Here is a 23951-nt window from a genome sequence, read left to right as displayed (position 1 = left end):
TGTGAACCCTGTTTCGATAAAATACTTCCTTTTTCTTGAAAAAAATTATGTTTTCATGAGAAAATATGAAGACAGAAGTACTCAGGGCTTTGTTTTCTCAGATTGAAGCAATTCAACTTGATGAAGGAAGTAGCCCCGTAGAGGTACACTCCATTTTGTATCACCATATCATAGACTGCATTATTTTAAAAAAATTTCAAACAACTATTTAAACATAGTGAAAATGTTGGCATGGTGATAGTATATAAATTTTTTTCAAAAAACGATCTAAAACCGGTTTATCTATATTTGTTTATCAATATATCTAATAACATCATAATCTGTAATCGCAGGAATTAAGTGCAATTCTGCCCACACGATAGAAACAAATAATAGTGAAAAGGGCAAACTCTGTACAACAATATTAGAACTCTTCTTTTCTATTTATTGATGGTAAATTTTGATTATGATCAATTGAAGAAACAACTTTCATGTCTCAAATCTAAATTACATTAATCTAATGATTTCACATATTTACCAAAATGAAGCATCCTAAGCATGTACAACATCTGGTTTTGGTGGGACCTGCTGGATTTACCTCAGAAGTTTACCATAAATCTGAATGCCTTACAAAATTCAGTGCAACATGGAAAGGAGCTGTTATGAAACACTTATGGGAATCCAATTTTCCTCCAATGAAAGTTCTCGGGTGATATAGTGATTATAATCTTAAATTACTTATTAATTGTTATAGGGACATTGAATTATAATATTATATAGAATTGAATATGTTTGATGTGTGGAATGTTTGATGCAAAGGTTTAGGCCTGTGGGGCCCAGGTTTGGTATGCAGGTACATAAGTGCAAGATTTCGTGACTATGCAAGTGGAGAAGTGTCGACTGGTACAGGTAATTGATTTTCTTTTTTACTTCAATCTGTTAAAACTATATACTGGTGATTCTTTTTTTAAAATGCAAAGAAGTAAAGTCTCATTGTGTCCTAACTTTTTACAAATTTATTCTTCAATATTTTTTGGGCTAAATCAAACAAAATAGCAACACACTTTCATTCATTTGTGTAATAGCATCCTACTTTCATTTCATTCTAATAAAGTGTAAAGTATTGTACTTCTATCATTATTATTATTTTCAAATTAAGGTGTTGTATTTTGAAAATTCAACCATGTTAAATATTAATTTTGATTTCCTGCATTTAATTGGTTATCCAATAATTGATGTTGTTTTTTATGAAGATTACATATACCACACTTTGGTTGTAGAAGAAAGTGGAGAACTTTGCTTAAAGTACATCTTTTCGTTTGGGATATATGCATGAAGTCCTCTGTTAGAAAGGTGTGATTATTTGTCTCGATTTGAGGTTATTGTATATACCTTTTATTTAATTCTCTTAAAATGACTTAATTACAGGTTTGACCCTTATAGTTTCTTTTTTTTTTTACTTTTGTTACCTAGAGTTTTCTACTTGAGGTAATCAAAACTAGAAAAAAAACAATAGTAAAATTATTTGGGATCATAAAGGTTAGCATTTTGTTATAGTTTTTAATTTTTTAATTTTTGTAATTACTTCTAGAAATATTGCGTACTTCAGTTTAAGCTAATATTGTGAATATTTTTTTTGTATTGTTTGACTTTAATGACCTTGGAATGTGTAACGATCTTAATTTATATTTGGGTTTGACTTCAACGGTTTTGAACTCGGATTGATGTTGAATATATTTAAGTAGTAAATTGAGTAAATAGCGATATACTTTGCATTTTGTTTTTATTCCTTTACCAAAAAACAAAGTACATAGTCATTTTTTGTTTTTCCATCTTTAGGTGCTAAATGCAATAAATAGCAACGAGCTTTGAATTTACACATTTTTTTTTTGTAATTTCTTTTACTTTTTTTTTCAAAAACCAAACTACATTGCTATTAGGTGCATTTTCCATTTTTACGAGTAAAATGACCCAAATGGCAACATACTTTCAATTTATATGTATTTTTTTTTCATTTTTACGAGTGAAATGCCCCAAGTGCATTCTCATTTAGGAAAGAAGAACCATGGATACACCAGCCGTCGGATTTAATCTCGGATTTCACAACTTCACCATTCTTTAAGGTAACTTCTATACCGGACGTGTGCTATGTTTGTTTTTTTGTTGTCTAAGATTACATTTTCTAATTTTGTTTTTATTTTTTATTGTTGCACAGCAGCTGTTCGCTGGAATACCTAAATGAATGTACATGTCAAGAATGATGCTTTTTTAGGTGAATTTGTCACCGCCATTTTTCGTTGATTTGTAGTATCACCAGGTAACTTTTGTTAATTTTTATGTTCCTTTTACTATGTTTAATACTTTAATATATAGATTGGTAATAAAATGAATGAACATTAATAGATCATGCATTTGGGAAATTGAGTTTATGAAAATACTTTTTTTTTTCAGGGTAGCTGTTGCCTGGAAAGCTGCAAATGTGAAAACTGGAACTACAGCGGTATGCATTTGGGAAAATGATTCTTATAAACTTATATAAAGATACAACTTTAAAAGGACCCATAACAATAAAATGGGACAGTGTATGTTTTTTAAATTGACTTGCTCCATAACAATACTCAAACTATAAACAAATAGTTCATCAAATGACATTTACAAAGAACAAACAATGGAAAAAATTATCGCATCCGACCCCCGCAACACGGGGGTCCCCACCTAGTTAGAATCAAAGGAGAAGGTTTCCATCAGACACATTATTGTTGTACACTAAAAACTTAGGTTAATTTTTCATTTTATTCACTTTCTCCTCTTTCGACACATTATTGTTGTACACTAAAAACTTAGGTTAATTTTTCATTTTATTCACTTTCTACTCTTTCAGAACCTAGATGCATGTCATGATATTATGAAGATTATTTAATAAAAGATTTTCATGTTTGCTCCTTATATAAAAAAACACTCAACATTAAGGGGTGCTTTTATCAATGTTTTAAAAACCGGTTTTTTAGTTCAAACGGAATGATGACTGGTTTCCGGTTCAACCGGTTTAATCGGTTCGACCGCTCAGTAAACCGATTTCTATAATTTTCATTTTTTTTCGTATTTTCGTACACATACCTATATACACAAATCCCCTAATCTAATAAATAAATATATTTATGCCACGTGGCATTCTCTTAGCGCCCCCCAATTGATTTTTCCCGCTCTCTATCATCTGACTGAATTTCCGATATTGCCCATATCAACTCTGTACGAGAAACCTGATTATTCAATACTCATCAATTTATTCCACAAATTACTCATTGTTTCCTTTAATTTTGCCTTCTTGATTTTGGAAACCAAATACTAATTCAAATTTGAAACCCCCAAATCTCGCAAGCAATTCCAAATCAACGATTTTTGAGGAAATTAGGGTTCTAAAACAAAATCATCCCCAAATTAGATGGATCCACTGAAAATAAGTTAAATCGATCGGAGGTTGTGTGAAGGTCGGAGCTCTCACAGATACAGACACACATAAGACAAAATAGGTTTCAAGCATATTCGTGATTGAGGTGAATTTACCCGCTTTTGATTTTTCTGTTTCTTTTGTTTTAGATTAAATTGTAATATAAGATTAAGGGATGGAGCTATTTCAGATCGGAGAACTTCAGGATGTACATAAGCAGGTATTTTTTCATCCGATTACACAAAAGTTGACTCAATCAACTTCTTATTTCATCCATTTAGATACATATTGATTAAATCTCTTCCTTATACTCGATTTTTTTACTTTTGATTTGTTGGATTCCATTTTTGCAGATAGAAATGGAGAAAGAACCTATACACCCAATTGCTTGGTGTGCAGTGAGTACCAAAACCCCAAGTTCAAGCATTACGCATCTGTCTGGTATGTATGTTATGTAATTACTTTTGATTTGTTGGATTCCATTTTTGTCTGTTTTGGTTAATAGAGCTTTCAAAGAATATGAAGAAAAAACAATATTGATAGGTTTTTATACACCCTATAGTTATTGAAACTGTAATTAATTAATGGTGGACCTGGAGCAAAATGGGAAAAGTCTACTATTTCACTCCAAATCATCTTTATTTTAATCTCAATTTTCCTGCTCCCTTTACCATTGAACATAAACACAGACCATCTGCCATTATGAGGTATGAATTTGTCGACCTCTTTTTGCCAATTCATTTGTAGCTTCAGATTTGTAGCAAAATAAATTTGTTTTTTTTTGTTGGTGCATTCTACTCCTTCTTTAAAGCATTTGTTGCAGGTGGGTTGATAAAGGGTTATGTGGTCTCGACTTTTGTAATCTTAAAGAATTTAATTTTAAAAGATATTATAGTTTCATCATCGAAGGACTGGAGAGATTAGTATCAAATGAATTTAATTATCCTGGATGTCCTGCCGGAGTGATTCTATCTTTCATTTTGTTCTATATACATCGTTATAGGTTGAGTTGTCCCATATTTGCAGGAGTTCTTGATTATGCTACAACTAATTAACAACATACCAGTCATTTTTTAAGATTGTCAATCCGTGTATTACAATGTTTTTTAATATATAATTAATTTAATGATTTTAAAGATTTCAATGTTGTTTTTCTTTGACTACAATTTGTAAGAGCTCAAAAACATGTTATGGTTAAAATCGTGGATTGTCAATAACGAAGGCAATCATTTTCTGCATTTAAAGGGTTATTGTTGTCATTTTCTGCATATGTAGGGTTGTTTCTGTTATTTTGCATTTAAAGGGTAATATTTGTAAGTTTTTACATTTAAAAGAATTTTCTATATTGTTCTCCATTAAAAGGGTAATTTATGTAAGTTTATGTACTCAAAGGGTGATTTTTTGTAATTTTCTGCATTTTAATCGGTAATTTCTATCATTTTCTGCATTAAAAAGATATTTTTTGTAATATTCAGCATTTAAGGTTTAATTTTTTTCATTTAATGTATCTATAGGTTTATTTTGGGTATTTCTACATTTGAAAGTTTATTTATGTTATTTCTCATTTAAAGGGTAATTTTTGTAAATTTCTACTTTTAAATGAATTTTTCAATAATTTCTGCATTAAAAGGATAATTTCTATAAGTTTATCTTGTGATCATTCATTGAGAAATTCTCTCGAGCAGCAGGTCAAATTAATGTAATACAATTTTTAATTTTGAATGTTAGTCTTTATGATAGTGAATTTTTAGGCCTGAACAAATGTGGCGATAAATTAAATGGAGACAAGCAAAGACACAATTCAAGTGGAACAACTAAATGTTGGAAGTTTTTATTGATAACAAGCTTGATCTATACATGCTTCCTGTTATTTAAATATGTATCCTTTTTAATGATGTTTTCTCTCTCAATGGATTTTTCAGGTTTGCTCAAAAGCTGTAGTACGTGGAAATAAGAATAAGAGACTCAATACAAGCATCCTTATTCGTTATCCTAGATCTTCTGGCATATCTAACATTCTTATAGATGCTGGCAAGTATGTAAAAACATGCTTCCATCGCTGATTTCATCCTGTTCGTTAGACATATAAGCTTTTTCAGAATTTTGTATTAAGATAAAATTGGACTCTTTTTTTGCCATTATTGTTTTGGGTTAAATTTGCATTTGTGCAACAAGGTTCAGCCTTTTCCCCAATTTATGCAACAAAAAAGTTCTTGAAACGAAATATGTTGCAACCACATTTTATCTTAGGACCAAAATATCCAAAATTATAACTAAAAATCAGCTACATCATGATGTGGCATCGGTTAAACGCTTATTTATGCAACAATGTTTTACTTCCTTTTCTATTTATCCAACATTTTTTCACTTTTTAAGGAAACATGGTTGTTAGATATGGGGAGGAAAAAATGGTTGTTAGATATGGTGATTATCAAATTTTCTTGATTTCATTAGAATCGTGTAAGTTCGCTGTTCTTATACAATAATTTCACCTACAAGTGTCTGGGTGTCAAGAACTTTGTACTTAGGATAATCCAAACTAATGACACTTTCAAGTTTAGGAAAAAAGTGAGAAATCCTTATAACTAGATTCATGTATGGAGAGTTCACAATTGTTGCACTTTGTTACCAGTTTATGCAACCATTTTTTAGCCGATTAATCAAGTTATAGGTAAAATATCGAATCTTTGATTTTTGGTCTCCTATAGAATCAATAATTAAATCGCAATAAATCTACAACTGTGATGCTTATTTAAAGATTGTATAGAGATAAATATGGAAATCGTTATCGATGTATATAAAGATTCTTTAATAAGAGAATTGAAGAAGTTTAATCCATGATTCACCCTCCGTGACTTCATCTTTTTTGGCATTCATGTGGATCTAAAATGTCAAAACTTTACGGTTTAGATTTGTGTTTTTTGGCATTCATGTGGATCTAAAATGTCAAAACTTTATGGTTTAGATTTGTTTTTTATATTTTTGTGCAAGTGACCAGCATAAAAGTCTAAACTAAATATATATTTATTAATTTAATAAAGTTTTATAAATTAATAATTTTTTGCAAATCTATGAATTTGAAATTATCAATAATGTTTTTCTTTTTCAACCGTCGTTTCCACGGGTTTCAAACCTAGTCAAGAATATAATGTCAACATGTTCAAACATTAAAATACATATGAAAACAAGTTGTCGATCATTCTAAGTACATTAAAATAACTCATAACCATAAATTTACAACAACTCATGTACATTAAAAAGCAAATAAAGTCCTAGATGAATATAAATGCATCAAAAAACTTCATAATATTTTTATTGAGAAATAGACATAAAACCGGTGACGGAATATAAATGCATCAAAAAACTTCATAATATTTTTATTGAGAAATAGACATAAAACCGGTGACGATTGAACCGCTCACTTCCTCATTTCACAGTCCAACCGGCATGTTCAAACCGGCTTTTAAATTAAAACATTAGGTTTTACTTGGAGCTACTGACGAAGTTATCATAGTGAGAAGAGAAGAACAAGAAAAAATAAATTTATAAAATAAGGTTGGATGGGTCTTAAAGTGGCTGTAAACAAGAAAAGAACAAAAATACCAGTTGGGGGAGGAGAGGTGATGGTGGTTGCTGTTTCGGATAGTGATGATTTTGAATGTGACGATGTTTACTTGAGAGCAATTTAAAAACACTTAAATAAAATTAGGAAAAATGATTTTTAAAAAGTTTGTGTAGCTATTTTAATTACGCAATCCGATCATTTCCTATTCAATAGGAAAAGTACGAAATCGAACATACATATTTATTAAATAAAAGATGGAAGATAACATAATGTGCACAAGCAATAATAAAAAGACAACTAAGGTTTCACAAAGTTTATATTATGACATTAAAACATCACTCCTAGTATTAGAATATTACTATAATATAACTGAAGAAATTTTATATTATTACAACATTTACATCTATTACAACTCCTAAAAAAACAAAAGATTCAAACTTCAAAGAATCAAAAAATCTATCAACATAACTGTTCTGCAATAAATACACAAAATTATTTGTAGCACGCCATATATAAGATTTAGATATTATACACAAAATTATTTGTAGCACGCCATATATAAGATTTAGCACGCCATTATTGTTCTTCTTTCTTTCAATCCAAAGGATATGTATACTTTTATACCAACAAATATTATGCCAAAGGGTATACACCGAATTCTTTGGATATAATTCTTGATAAAGAATATCAACAAAAAATCCGATGTATACTCCTTTGGTATAGTATTAACAAGGTATCATTTGTAATAGCATCCTGAACTACAAAGGTACTAATAAAATAATCAGAGAAGCTAACATATGGGTATGAGTCAGATCACATGTACACATCAAGGTTAATCAGACAGGGATAACTGTGTAAAAATTTGATATCTTCATGCACATCCCACATGGAAAAACTAGTAAATCATCAAATTCAAAAACTCAACTTTCAAAAATAAATCATAATAGCCTCAGACCGTCCTAGTTCATGATTTTCAACAAATTTGCAAGTATAAAACATGCATTTCGGTCAACCATTAATAAAAAACTATCATCACTGGCCAACAAATTGAATAAAAACATATATTTTGACTATGTGTCTGAGAATTGTCTCAATATCTGAAATTTGGAATAAAAAAAGAAAAACAGATTCGTGAAAAAAATTGAGAGTATCGGAAGGGTAAAATATATAAATTAAAAAATGATGGGTAATTATAAGAAAAAGGCATCAGATCTTCCTATTCTGAGTAAGAATCAAGATACCCACATGAATGCAGGTATTCAACTCGATAAAATCACATCATTTGGCCCGTGTATCTTCGAATTCCCATTGAAAATAAAGCTGAAGAATATAAAAGAGAGCAAAAGAAATCAAAAGGACATAAGAGTTTTTAAGTAGAGAATAAATAAGAAAGGGGAAGTTGGAGAACAAAAAGGCTTAAAAGAATGGCTTGATCGAACTAAGGAAGGTGAAGACGGCGCTAATAGATTAGGGTTTTACAGGTTGTGATGGTGAGTGAGATGAGTGGTCGTTTTATAGGGCGAGATTTGTTCGCGAAGGGTTTCATGCTCCTTTTTTGTATTGACAATATGTGGGTGGAGAATATGATCCAACGGACAAGATTGAAGGTAATCATGGGTAGTTGACCGAAGCCCATTCAAACATTGGGCCATTTGGTATCAGTCATGACATATGTTAGGTTTCCGATACAAAAGATTTTATTTTTAAATATTAATATATGCGGGATTTTTAATTATGGTAAAAAGAAAAATAAGAATCACCACCCCCGTTTTGGTTTTGTTTTCTATTTATCTTTTTTTCTCTTTTCTATTACAATGAAATTACAGTTGTTTTTTTATTTAAACGACTGATATTGTTAAATAACAAGCAGTGCAACTAGCAAGGTTAGAGCAAATTACAAAATATTAATACAAATATTGAAAGCATTAAGAGGAATAACAATACCATACATTCCAATTGAGACTGCTAAGATTGGCGCGATGCTTGAACCAATTAAAGGATATAAGTTGAATTTCATCCGTCGTCCTCATAGGAGAGTATTTTTTCTTCTTGAAGATGAGGGCATCTTGTGTCTTCCAAATTATCCAGATGGTAGAATATATCAACCCCAGTTTCATCTTTTTATGATTCTTGCTAAGCCCATTGCATGATAAATTCAATAACATATCCGGCGTATTCATGGGTGGAGATGGTAAAAAACTCGACCAACTGTAGAACCATCTACAGACTTCTCGGGAGAAAAAGCAATTGAAAAAAATATGATATGTGTCTTCATTTGTATTCGAAGAGAAAGTACGAGCACAGGATATGGATGACAAAAAGCCCCATACCCGATAGGGAACCCGAAACACGCATCCGTTTTGACTGAGGAATCCCCAAGTTGACCAAGGATGGGGGCGGGGATGGGGAATCCCCGAATAAAAAAATGGGATGGGGATAACCCTAATCCCCGACCTTGGACCTACCCACGATATATATTAATATATAAAAATAATACAAAACATATATACTTATAGAAAAATTTACAATACATAAAATTTGATCCAGGTAGCTTAATTCATTAGTAATTACTTGGTTGAAATTATACTTTTTTTTCTTTTATCTAACTTAAACTCGTGCATAAAATTTTTTTTTCATTTAGTAATTACTTGGTTGTAATTACTTGGTTGAAATTATACTTTTTTTTCTTTTCCTCTTTTAATATTCCCCGATGGGGGGATATGGATGGGGGTTGGAATGAGAATTTGTGGATGGGGATGGGGATTAGGATCCCCTGCATTCCCTTTCCCCATTGCCATCTCTAGCTGAGGATGACAATTTTACCCCTCTCATAATGAGGTTCATGGCAACTGGAATTTTGTTTAGTAACATGCGCCACATGAAGCAATTAGCCTTGATGGGGACCCATGAAATCCAATGAAACCTCAATCGATCATCACATGTTATCATGTTATCCATTAAGGCACGAATCGATCTCACACCGAAATCATCGTTTTTGTCTGCCTTCCACATCCACGAGTCAAAAACTTCTGAAAGTTGCACATTAGCCACCAAACTATTTAGTGCAGTTAATTGCCTTAATTCCTCACCATTTCGTGGGTCTCTTTTCCAGCACCAAGTTCCAGTAGAGTTGGAGGCGTTAATTCTATCAATATTTTTGCAATTTTTTTGAGACTCAATCAAATACAACTTTAGGAAAACATCTTTGAGCACCACATTATTGAACCATGCATCCTTCCAAGTGTGAGTTTTATCTCCATCCCCAAGTTTTATTTCAAAAAAGTTGTTTATGGAAATGCTTCATTCATCCAACTCCAAGCTGGTTTTAACAATTAATAACCAAATACCCGGAAGCCCCTGTTTTGCCAATGGTTTTCCATCAATTCTAGATAAGCGATGCATGGAGGTAATACACAAAGTCCAAAGACTATTAAATTCACATTTTAGACGACATAACCATTTGGTAAGAAGAGCAGCATTCGTCATTTTAAGGCAACCAATGTCAAGTCCGCCCTTACATTTAGGGCGTACCAAGGTACTTCAAGCGACCCGGTGAATCTCTCTAATGTTGTCTTTACCGCCCCAAAGAAACCTCCTATGAATGTTCTCCAACTTCTCAATGACCTTCATTGGAGCTCTAAATAGAAAGAATTAAAAGAGTACATACTTGACAAGAGTGAGCCTTCCACCAAAGTACAAGTTGTTTGCCTTCCAACTCGATAACTTTGAATTAAATTTATCGACAACCGGTTTCCAATTTGCAGCAAGCTTCATATTGGCTCCAAGGGGGATCCCAAGATAAATAAAAGGGAAGTTTGCAAGCTCACAACAAAGGATGCTAAAAAGGCGAGTTAGCTCGAGATCATTAACCCCAACACCAAAAAAATTACTTTTAAACCATAAGCAACATGGAAGCATCTAATGACTCTATTGAGATTAATGAAATTAGACTCAGGCTACTTACCAACATCATCTGTATATACCAAATGGGATAAAATAGGTCCATTGTTAGGTAGAGATATACCTTGAAAAATATGTTTCTCGTGGGCTTCTTTTAAAGAAATGCTAAGGCTTTCAATAGCGATAACAAATAGGAAAGAAGAAAGCGGGTCGCCTTGTCTAACTTCACACTTAATTTCAAATTCATTAGTGGTGGAGCCATTCACAACTATAGAAGATCTACCAGAAGATAAACATCCATTAATCAATTTTCTCTATCTCGCACTAAAATTCATTTGCTCCATTATACAATCTAAGAAACTCCAATTAAGGGAATTAAACGCCTTGCCAAAGTCAACTTTGAAGATAAGGACTTTCTTTTTTACTTTTCTTAGCCCACGAAACTAATTCATTCAAAATGAGTGGACCGTCTAGAATACTTCTTCCCTCAATGTAAGTTGATTACTCTGGTCTAACAACCTTACCAATAATAGATTTAAGCCTTAAAGTGAGAACTTTTGAGAGAATCTTATACATGCACCCAATTAAATTAACTGGTATCTAATCATTTAAGAAGAGATTGTATTTTCTCCTTTGGTATAAGAGATATGGAGGAAGCATTATGTTGGATTTTGAGCATATCTACATTCCTATATGTACATGCAACCCTAATTGCTTTGGATCTAGGCTTTTCTCAAGTTATACATGCAAATAAGATTTTCAAAGCAATAACCTTAGATCTTGTAACATCCCAAAATTTAAGACCAAAAATTTCATTTTTAATTTAATAATTATAAACCAATTTTCTGAAAACATCCATAGTATCAACTCATATCAAAACCAACGTATCAATAGTCAAAACATGGCATGATAAAACAACATCAAAGTATAACTCCCAATGATCTCATGTGCGGAAAACGTAGTGTGATGTGTTGCGATCATGTCAGCTCCTTTCCCTTCAAAGAAGAAGTACATGAAACCAAAATTGAAAACCATAAGCACAAAGCATAGTGAGTTCCCCCATCATACCATATACCATAAAATAAACATACTGCATAGCATATCTGGGTGCTGGCCTACCCCTTCCGTCTCTTTCAACCGGTAACGGGGACTATTTCACACTCTATCACTACCACATATCATCATAGTACATAAACATATAAGTCACATACTACCTAGCATATCTGGGTGTTGGCCTACCACTTCGGTCCTTTTGACCGGTTACGAGGTCTATCTCACCCCTCCTACCACTATCACATAATATCATAGCATACTAGCACATAAAGCATAACAGATAGTGGCATGCCAGACAATTATGACAAACACAATCATCTCTACTATAATCAACTACTAGTGGTCCGACATTGGTGCCTTCGACCCACTTCTACTGGAAGGTAACTCACCTCGAATATCGGAAAGTAGCTGAAAATCATCGACTCTGACAATCAACCCAACTCAAGCTCCTATATATAAAAGATATCCTTAATTACCCTTTCATACCCATGACCCCTTAAGGGTCAACTTTGGTCAAACTCAAAATCAACATTCTGGTTAAAGTCAACATTCTGGGTTGACTCAACCCGCCGAGTTGGCCCTTCAACTCGCCGAGTCCATAAATCATAAAACCCTAAAATCGCGATCCAACTCGTCAAGTTCTTTCATGAACTCGCCGAGTTCCTCCTATCAACAGAATTGGGACTTTCCAAATCAACTCATTGAGTCCGTCCTTGAACTCGTCGAGTCCTTCCTCTAACAGAATCGGGACACTTCGACTCAACTCGCCAAGTTCCTCTATGAACTCGTCGAGTTCTTCAGTCTGTTAAGCCGTCTTAATGCATTGAGCCATTATTCTTCGAATCTAATTCTCATATTCCAGATCTGGGTCGAATACACATCTAGGAGGGTAAAGTTTCCGACTTTACCCATTAAGACCCATCCTAGAAGAAATGAGTTCCAAACCTAACTAAAAATGGCTTAGATCCAACTCCAAAAGCCATCAAAACTTCAAGATAAGTCATGGGGTTCATAGATCTAGACTCTAGGGATAGTTTGGTCACGTAAAGTTCCTATCTTTACTTGCATGCACGACCTACTTGGCTCAAACGACCAAAAAGATGGTCTAAAAGCTTCATGGGACTTCCATGGCCATAAAGTTGGCACCTTTATGCCATAAAGTCCCCTCAATACCCTAGATCTGAAGGGTTTGCCCACATATGACGTCCAAATCCCAAAAACCAACATACTTGGACCAAAACATGAAGAAAGCATCCTAAAACTAGATCTAAGCATGCTATAGACAAGTTAGGAGCTTTATACCTCAGATGAACCAGAAATGAAGCCCAACTTCTGGATCTACTCTCCTCATACACGTCATTGCTCCTTCTTCAAGTACCTTCTTCTTCAAAGTCACCAAGAATGCATAGAAGTTGGCTCAAAACTCTCAAAAGTGAATTAGGGTTTCGTGGCTATGGTTTGGGACAATGGAGGCTAGAAATGAGGCCAACTTATGGGGATTAAGGTGTTTAAATAGGGTGCAAAACCCTAAAAATTAGGGTTTCATTCTGCCAGCCTACCCATTGAGTTGAGGCTCTCGTCGAGTAGACTTCTTAACCCACGTCCCAATTCCATCCCTACTCGACGAGTTTGGGGCATCCAACTCGTCGAGTTTCTATACAAAAATGAATAAATTATTATTTTAAATACATACCAGAAACTAGGCGTTACAGATCTAGTATATATAAAATCAAAATCTATATATTATTAGGGTTAGAAGAATACCTTTCTTGTTATCTAGTAATAACAAGTGTTCCTTGCTTGATCTTGACTTTTAAGAGCTTAGTGTCCCAAACGTTGCACCTCTAATGGAGTCACAAACACAACTAGCAAAGGATGAAGGAGAAAGGTGATGGAGGCTCTTCAATTTTCGGCTAGGGTTCTCTTAGAAAGCATAGGGCCGAAAATTGTATGCCAAAGGGTTCCTTATATACTTGAGGCTGCTAGGGTTTTACCAGGTGAAATCCTAATCTGCTTGCTTAGGCCTTAAGCAGTCCATGGATACCTTCTAGAAGGCATTGGACGAAATCTCTATGGGCTTCCCATAGATTTCGTCCACTCCTTCCTTAAGGATTCCATCAACCCTAATTGCAACTATCAATGATTTGCAATATCAGTCCCCGTTCTTTTTAATCAGTTCCTTTAATCAAAAATTAATTCCAAATTAATTTCTGATTAATACCAATTAAATAATATGATTTCTCAATTAATATATTATTCTTATAATATATCAATAAATCATTTATCAACCTCTTTCTCCAAAAGTCATCCTGTCAAGTTGCTATGGTGAAGGCAACCAAAAGGACCATGCTAATATCAGATCAAGTACATACCAATTATAGTTATGGGCTTAGACACCTAATCCAACAGTCTCCGACTTGGATAAGTCTAATAACTATAACTGCAAGTATGACTACAAAATCTAACCAGCATTCGTAGCTCTCAAAAGCCGATGTCGAACTTTGACCTAGTCAATGACGCGTCCTTTAGATAATGGATCATATAATCCTCCGTTCTGCAAGATATCGTGTGTACGAAGACATGGAATAGATTCATACCCAATGTCCAACAATTTGTTTCCCGATTTCTGATTTGTCTGACATAGAACTTAATTGAACACATTAATTCAGTCCTGACCGGGCCCGACACATAAGTCAACACAAAATCATCGAGGGGCCCAAGATATCACTTTTACCCTTTTAGGATAAAAGGAACAGATAAACATTGAATTATATGCTTGTACTATTTACTCATTAAATTGTACATAACAACATGTTTTATAACATCAAGTTACTGATGCGTTTACGCATTATCAATGCACAACCAACTCGTAAACAACAACTCATATATCTCGGTTTAAAGATTATACGATATTATCGTCTCACAATCACTCGTGATAAATTCCATGAAGTGATTCATATGAGCGCGACTTTAATCCAATACTCAAATCTTATTTCAGAAGTACTCATGAACGTTGTAGCAAACCTTTGATATGTCTAATCACTTAGACAATCTACAAACCAATTCATGACAGTCTAACCTCATAACTTACTTCCAAAGTATGATCGACTGTGGATAATTTGAACAATCCAATCATTCAGAAATTAACACGTGCAAAAAATGAAACAATAGTAAACAATTGACACAAGATAGTAAACAATATTCATATATAAATATCTGTTGAGTCTAATTGTGTTGCGTCATGGGCTTATGTTTTGTATCCGGATTGGGCCTGTCCATCCGTGATTAGCTAGTAGGGTTAGACTATAAATAATGCATGCATGTATGCATTAAAAGGTTAACGTTTGTGATTATTATTGTAATTGTCTTGTAACCCTAAACACCTCTACAGTCGAAGTTCTTAATCGAGCTCTTCTGAGGTGTTGAAGCATTAATCATACGACACATTCAAAGTCATTCTTGTGTTCATAATTACGTTCTTAATTGTTTGTCTGCTTAGAATCTATCGTTCCTAATTGAACATTATTTCAACAACTGGTATCAGAGCAGGAGACTGTGTGATCAATACACATTCCTTCTATATTCAGAATTCGTTAGGGTTTCCGCTTTTATCGAATAAATAGAAGTCGTCTTCTTCTTAACGACGGCAACTCTGTTTCAGATAAAACCCTAATCTCAAGTTTATAGATCTGATTCTAGCAGCTCACCATGTCTCATGAAGATTCGCAAACAAATCCCATCAACATCTCAAACAGCATTGGATCCACTACCAGGATTCCCATTCTTTACACTCAAGACTATGAAGTATGGGCGCATCACTTTGAAGATTACGTGGTTGGATCTGAAGACAATGGCTATCTCATATGGGAAGCTATCACGCTTGGGCCGTTTGTTCACTCAGGAACGAACACAACAGTTAAGTCCCAAAAGGAATATAACAAGCTTGTGGCGGATGTAGAGAAGATGCCACAGGATGAGAAAGACAAGTTGCTGTGTAATGTGAAGGCCATGAGAATGATCAGATTCGCCTTGCAATCTGACACCTTTCGGTTGGTTGGTTCATGCACAACGGCCAAAGAAATCTGGGATAGGTTGAAAGAACTTTATTCAACCGATGAAGATCTAGAACACTCCATTCAAACCTTGCTGCTGTCAGAATTTGGAGTTTTCGAACAGAAACCAGAGGAAAAACTCATACAAACTTTCGATCGGTTCAATCATCTCCTAAGTAAGATGATCAAGCATGGAATAGAAAGAAAGTTGATCGAGCAGAAGGTAACCTTTATGAACGGTCTAAGACCAGAATGGATGGTTGTGGTTTCAACCGTGAAAGCACATGAACAGTTTAAATCTTACTCACTAGCGAAACTTGTGGGAATACTTAAGTCCCATGAGAGCGTTGTAACCAAAGAAGCGAAGGTAGTTTCTGGTGTGGGATCGCTGGCTCTTGTCTCAAAAGGAAAAAGCATTGCAGAAGAAGAAGAAGAGTCTGATATGTCTGAGTGTGACCTTACAAGCGAGGAGTATGCTATGATGGTCACCAATCCAAAGAAGTTTGCACGAAGAAAATTTCATGTCAACAAAAACCGAAACTGGCAGGGAAGTTACAGCTCCGAGAAGGTGAAGGATGAAGCGAAAAATTCTTCTCAAAAGGATGAAGACAAGAAGGAGAGCAAGCTTGCAGGAGACTCTGGGTTCGACTGTAATTACTGTCACGACAAGAACCACTTTGCCAAAGATTGCATGCTAAGGAAAATGGCCGAGAAAAGAGATGGTGAAGACGATGAGGCATACTACATGCGCAAGTTGGAAGAGATCAAGAAAAAGAAGGCGTCTAACAGTTCTATGAATGCCTTGATTGTGCAGGAGAATGCAGACGAAGATGAGTTCGGTGGCGTTGAAGTTTGGTCAACCGATTCTGAAGATGAAGAGGTGAGAAAGCCCACTCATGGAAGGGCTTATGTGGCAAAGGATGTAGGTTCGGCTGGAAGATGTTTGATGGTCACAGCTGGGGCATCAACCGAAAGTGTAAGAGAGGAACCGAACCTGACTGAGGACAAATGCTTTGCAGTGAGCGAGAAGATCAACGACTGTGATCGGCTGATCAAAAAGGTACAATCCATCCTTGAATCACTTAAAGTTCCAGTAATAGATTATGAAGAAGAATTAAATGAATTAAAATTTAAATGTTCTAACTTAAGTGGTAGTCTCATGCAAACGCGCTTAGCGAATTCTAACCTAACTGACCAACTCAGCAGGGTATCTTCAAAATGTGAGGAGAGAAGGATGTGGATTGAGCTAAAGGAGGCGGAATTAAATAGGGCTAGATATGAAAGTATTCATTTGCAAAGAGACAATTTAAAGTTTTTGAAACAAAGGAATGTTTTTTGTTTAATTGCTAAGCGCATATATAGTAATATTGCTCAAGTGCATTTAAGTTGTGAAATAGGGAAGAAGATTCACAAGATGATCTTACCCTTCCTTGAATTTAAGGAGGATGAGGTCATTGCTGAGTGTGAATCTATAGTGTCCTCTGAAGAGACATCCATGTCTTAAAAAATTGGACTGGACAAGATAAAAACCTTCATTGATTCTAAGGAACATAAATGCATGCTCAAAAATCTGTTGGATGAAAATGATAGGTTAAAAATTAAGTCTGAAACTGTTCAATCATTTGACTTGTCAAACGCCAAATTAATTTCGGAAAATAAAATAAACTTAGATAATACGTCTGAATTTGATGAGGAGAGTGAGATGAGCGAAATTTCAGTGGAAGACGTAGTTGATTGCTCTGAGTTTATGAAGAGCGAAACCGAAAATAAGAAACCTCTCATATCTAAAAATTCGGTTGAATTCGCTCGCCTGTCAAAAGAAAAGCCACAGAAAGTCAAAGAAAAAGCTATGGTTTATCAAAAGGTTCAAACTGTGCCAAATCAGGTCTATGCAGTAACAGGGGTCACTGCAAAACAAATGGCGGAGTTAAAAATCTTGATCGACAAAGACAATGCTGAAGGGTGTGACGATTATTTCTGGTCAGCACCTATTGACAACGCGGACGAAACCGTAGGCTTATTTGAGCAAACTTCATGGAGGGTTAAAGGACGATATGTTGCTGAACCCATCAACAAACCCTCGAGTTTCGACAAACCTAGCACAAGTGGAACTAAAGAAATCCCTGAAGAACCAAAGAAAGAACCGATAGTTCCAACAAGGACAACCGAAACTCAAAAGGAGAAGCCAAAGGCTAGCTTCAATATCCACAAATCGCAGAAGGAGTTAGCTGAACAAAAACGCTTAAGAAATCAAAGATGTTGGCTTTTGAGCATTCTAACACTCCTATGGTGTACATGCAACCCTATAAACCTTGGATCTATGTTTTCTCTATTATACATGCAAATATTAACTATTCCAAGGTTTCATCCTAACTAGCATATTATGAAGCACCTATACTACAAAGTTCTAGTTAGATGACATACCTTTTGATGTAGCTTGATGTCTTCAAGCTTTAAGAGCTTAGCCCCAATAGTGTGGAAGCCTCAAATGGAATCACAAATCACCAAAACACCTTGGAAGAACTTGAGAGAATATGTATGCACACTAAAATCGGCCCACTCTTATTTTCACACACTTGTTCCAATTTTGTGAGCCAATGACCCCTTTATATATTATGGAGGATTAGGGTTACATCCATGTAAACCCTAATACCCATGACCTTTCATTTACATAGGATCCATGGGTTAAAAGCTCCATGGACCATCCATGAAAGCTTAGCCCAACCTAAATGAACTTGGCCCATTCCATATATATAAGAGTCCATATTTAATTAGTTCTTTTTGATCACTTAATTAATTCTAAATTAATTATTGATCAATACTAATTAAATAATATGATTCCATATTAATATATTAGAACTTATAATATATTAATATAAATCATAATATACTATTCTCAAAAGACTATCCATATAAATTGTGTCGGTGAAGTGCAACCCAAATGGACCATGCCGGGTCGGGTCAAGTACATACCAAATATAGTTATGGACTTAGACATTAATCCAACAGTCTCCCACTTGGATAAGTCTAAATCAATGTATAACCAACTCATAGTAACAACTCATATCTCTAGGTTTTAAGAATATAAGATATTATCGTCTCATGATCACTCGTGATAAAATCCATGAAGTGATTCAAATGAGCGTGGGTTGAATCCAATACTCGGAACTTATGAGCACTCATGAGTGTTGTAGCACCACTTTTTCCACCAACTTGGACCTCTACAAACCAACCCATGACAGTCTTGATTCATATCTACTTCCAACATATGACCAACTGTGGATGGTTTGAATAACTTAATCATTCAGGAAGAGCGACTTAGTTATTCTGGAAGTCAAAACATGCAAAGTGAAACACAAGAATAAATGAATCAAATATGGTATCAAACCCTATGAATATAAATAAACACTTTTATTTATCACCATACTGATTACTCATTATTCATTGTTTCGGTTTTATCAACTTTATACTTGAATTAAAAACACTAGTTGTCCCATGCTGCAAGCATATACACTATGTTTTTCTTAAACAATAGCTTTGCCATACACCAAGTATGCACTCTATGTTTGTCTATGATCCTTACTTTGTGAAATAAACCAATTGAACATAATTTCAATCATTCTAATTTCACACTCCCAATTCCTTATCGAAAAATGTGAGAATTTCAAATTCCTATCATTTATCGAAATCTGTTGGTCTTTGTTTTATTCAAGAGATAGTGCGGATTCTTTATCAAGACAAACACTTCACACAATTGGCCTTAGTTGGTCTTTGTTTTATCCAAAACATCACAACTTACCAATTTCAAATGTACAAGAGTAGGACACTTTTACTCTTACATTTGACAAGTGTTTTAAACCTTTCTTTAAGATATGTCACTCAAGTTACAATCTTGGAGTATGACTCTAAGAATTGTTTTGGAACGAAGTATGACTCATCTTCCTGATCTAACCATTTCAACAATTCATGACTCCTCTTCTTAGTCATAAGAATGCACTAAGAAGACCTTTAGAGGACTAATTGTGATATGATTTCTAAATCATTACGATGATCATAAACATGATACTAAAGTACTCTCCCATCTTTTCATATTTGAGAAACTTTTATCTTTCTGCCTAATTTGATTCTTCCCATTCGTTCTGCCATACATTGAGACTTTTCCAATGTTTCAGAATTATACTTAAACTTGTAAGTATAACCATATTTACTAAACTTTAGTAAATCAAATAGTCTTAACGATCTTTGTGGTGGACATGACCAGTGCACAAGAATGTGTACTCGATCCCTTTAGTCCTTCACTTGACTCACACATCCATGTGAACAAGTAATTAGTCTTGATTTTCCAATGCTTGAAAGTTCTCATTCATCATACTATTCAACTTGCATGATTCCAAGTTTCGGTCCAATTGAAACTTGGTTGATATGGAACTTTCCTGATTTGGTAAATTTAGACACTACCACAAATGAAAGAATCAAATCCATTTTCCAATATTGCTGTCAGTGGAATCATATAAGCAACAATTTTCCACAAATGACATTGTAAGGATACTTCAAATAAATAAAATTAAACAATTTTCTTTTATTTTAAAACTTTACTGAAAAACTTATCCTTACAATCCACATGGAAAATTGTTGTTATCTATTCCTTAGCAATATATCATAACTTCTTAAGCAACTGCTGAAAATTCTGATGCGATCGAAATCCACCTTCGCGATCAGAATCAGCATATACTTCCTTTAAGATTTCTCTCTATTCTTTGATTCTTAAAACATCAACATGTGACCCAGTCACATCATGTAATGAGGATCTCAGAATAGAACTTAACAGAGTTAGATAATGGGCTCTACCTGATGTAGAGTCAAACTTATTGACTTTAACATCCGTAGGTAAATTTGGCAGCTTTGCAATCAACGCCCCTTCCTTTGGCAAAATAAACATATGGACCCTTTGGTAATGGGACTATCTCATACTTAGCCTTTCTCTTTACCATTTGGTCAATCGGGTTGACTATGGCCAATCCCTTTCCATTGGGAAGAGAATGTTTTTTCTGGATTTCCAGTGTCACGATTGTCACTGTCCATAAAGTTTTTGGGAAGTTGATCTTCTAATCAAATTTGCTTTACTATCGTTCCAAATCATTGCTGATTCAGCAGCACCAAGCAAATAAATATGATCATTAAGATTCATGTCATAGTCTGTATCATAGTAGTCCCAAAGGAACTCACTATGCGACTTAGAAAGTGATTGAACATCCAACTTTCTCAAGACTTTGAAACCCAACTCTCCCGGCTTGTCAATATGTGACTTCATCTCTAAGATGTGATCACACATAGACCTTGCTTGCCATTAGGGCTTGAGTGACCTTAAACTTGTGGGTTAGGGAGAATAATTGGAGGAGGTGGAGGAAGTAAAGTTCCAAGAGATCTGGGAAGATCATAGATGTCTGAACTCGACATCTTTTGGGAGATATTCAAGATAGTTGATTTAAAATCCTTAATATAACACCCAATATGAAATATTAAGGCTAGGATCCAACAACCTATTTATAACTGAAAGAGGGATGTCGTAATCCGAGTTATAAAATAGTTGAAGGTAGGTAAATGACGATTTACCAATTTCCACCATGAAAAACGAAATAATTTAATTAGGTTTTTTTTACTTGGATTTGAAACTCCTAGATCTTTTGAGATTCATTGAACTTTTCAATGGCATGTTTCAATCTCGAGTGTGCCCTTCAGGTTTTGTGACTGGGATGTCGAGGATCACAAAACAAGGTGTGAATAACCATGCAAATATACTTGGTACCCTTAATATTTACCCCTCAATCGATGTGCCGGTTAACCACACACGCTCCACCGATACTATGATAAACATTAAGTTACCATTTGCCTACCTTGTTAAATCAAGCTAGTGTGCTGGTTAACCACACACGCTCCACTAACTGACTTAAGCAAAGTGCAAAGTGTAATTTCATGGATTAGCACCTTATTCACATTTTCCTAAGTAACTAAGATTGAGAATTAATAAAAGGTTTAGTTACTTAGTATTTATCATTAATACTTTTAATGAAGGGAGAATTATAGTCCTTGTCCTACTTGTTTGGCTAACGACCCTCCACCAGTCAAGGAAGCGGTGGGTGAGAGTGGACACCCATTAAGCTGCCATTTTATAGGCAACAACCTTATACCCCCCTTATAGACCGACTTCGTGAATGAGGCCTAATAATGGTAAGACGACTTGCTCTTATACATATAATATATTAAACTTTTAATATTATAATAATATAAGGGTGTATTTTAGACATTTAAAATACTTGATGGTTTAATCTATTAATTAAACTAGACTTTTAATTTAATTAAACTCAAACCATATATTTATGGATTTAATAATACTCTTTTAATTAAACGCTTTAATTAACTATTAATAAAGTCCATAAGAGTTAATTTGAACTATTCAACAAAACATCATAATTCCAATTATTAAATTCAAAATTAAAACCATTTAATTAATTGTTTAAGTTATGAACCCAAGAGTTTTAGAATTCAATTCTTTTTTTCATAAAAAACTTTTCTCAAATTCCAAAACTTGAGGGCAAGTTTTGTAATTCTTGAAAACCTTTGGATTCCATAACTTATGGAATTAATGGTGTTTTATGATGAAACTTTCCATGTTCCATAACTTAAGAACAAGTTATGAAATTCTTTAAAACATTAACACCAAATTTTGTAACTCCATAAAAACTTTGAATCAATTTTTTTTTTTTAAAAAAAACTTTCATATCCATAACTTATGGAAGTTTCAAAAACCCTTAAGATCACAACTTTAAAAAAAACTTTTGAGCTCCAAAATTTTATGACAAAATTTGTAACTCCTTAAAACATTTAGATCAAACTTTTAAAACTAATAAAATAATCATATCATTTTATCTTTTACTAAATTTGACCTAATTCACCTCATATAACAAATGATTCAAATTTTATAAATGATTCGTTTTTCACAAAACAAGTAATTATCTTAAAATTTGACAAACGTCATGTTTTTTTTTCCTTTTTTTTCCAACTTGAAAATAAAACATTTGCATCAATATAACAGAAAACAACCCATGGCTCTGATACCACTGTTGGGTTTTGAGCATTCTAACACTCCTATGGTGTAGATGCAACCCTATAAACCTTGGATCTATGTTTTCTCTATTATACATGCAAATATTAACTATTCCAAGGTTTCATCCTAACTAGCATATTATGAAGCACCTATACTACAAAGTTCTAGTTAGATGACATACCTTTTGATGTAGCTTGATGTCTTCAAGCTTTAAGAGCTTAGCCCCAATAGTGTGGAAGCCTCAAATGGAATCACAAATCACCAAAACACCTTGGAAGAACTTGAGAGAATATGTATGCACACTAAAATCGGCCCACTCTTATTTTCACACACTTGTTCCAATTTTGTGAGCCAATGACCCCTTTATATATTATGGAGGATTAGGGTTACATCCATGTAAACCCTAATACCCATGACCTTTCATTTACATAGGATCCATGGGTTAAAAGCTCCATGGACCATCCATGAAAGCTTAGCCCAACCTAAATGAACTTGGCTCATTCCATATATATAAGAGTCCATATTTAATTAGTTCTTTTTGATCACTTAATTAATTCTAAATTAATTATTGATCAATACTAATTAAATAATATGATTCCATATTACTATATTAGAACTTATAATATATTAATATAAATCATAATATACTATTCTCAAAAGACTATCCATATAAATTGTGCTGGTGAAGTGCAACCCAAATGGACCATGCCGGGTCGGGTCAAGTACATACCAAATATAGTTATGGACTTAGACATTAATCCAACAAAAGATACATGAAGAATCTGAATGAGCGAAAACATCATTGGCAATCTCAAAATCCCAACTACGCATCTCCTAAGAAAGAATCAA

At 34.0% G+C, this 23951-nt stretch overlaps 1 long non-coding RNA gene and 3 other non-coding genes across 5 annotated transcripts; 1 reads left to right on the top strand and 3 right to left on the bottom strand.

The window, feature by feature from the left end:
- Window positions 1-3222: 3222 nt before the first annotated feature.
- LOC145113482 (uncharacterized) lies at window positions 3223-5620 on the top strand. 2 transcript variants are annotated; one of them, XR_013710784.1, is made up of 4 exons: window positions 3223-3533; window positions 3618-3647; window positions 3781-3868; window positions 5350-5620. It is a non-coding gene; the product is annotated as an uncharacterized LOC145113482 (long non-coding RNA). The 2 variants fall into 2 exon arrangements; XR_013710783.1 differs by having other exon boundaries at window positions 3226-3647.
- A 2173-nt stretch (window positions 5621-7793) lies between these two features.
- LOC145118153 (small nucleolar RNA R38) lies at window positions 7794-7875 on the bottom strand. Its single transcript, XR_013713130.1, has one exon. It is a non-coding gene; the product is annotated as a small nucleolar RNA R38 (small nucleolar RNA).
- Window positions 7876-7938: 63 nt separating this feature from the next.
- On the bottom strand, window positions 7939-8032 carry LOC145118170 (small nucleolar RNA snoR20a). Its single transcript, XR_013713146.1, has one exon. It is a non-coding gene; the product is annotated as a small nucleolar RNA snoR20a (small nucleolar RNA).
- Window positions 8033-8195: 163 nt separating this feature from the next.
- Window positions 8196-8268, bottom strand: LOC145118169 (small nucleolar RNA snoR64a). Its single transcript, XR_013713145.1, has one exon. It is a non-coding gene; the product is annotated as a small nucleolar RNA snoR64a (small nucleolar RNA).
- Window positions 8269-23951: the final 15683 nt, after the last annotated feature.

This window comes from Lactuca virosa, chromosome 5 (assembly GCF_052849685.1).
Source record: "Lactuca virosa cultivar CGN04683 chromosome 5, Lactuca_virosa_CGN04683_v6, whole genome shotgun sequence".
NCBI classification, from domain to species: Eukaryota; Viridiplantae; Streptophyta; class Magnoliopsida; order Asterales; family Asteraceae; genus Lactuca; species Lactuca virosa.
The sequence above is the reverse complement of the archived record's forward strand: the minus strand, read 5'-3'. Positions and strand labels throughout refer to the sequence as shown.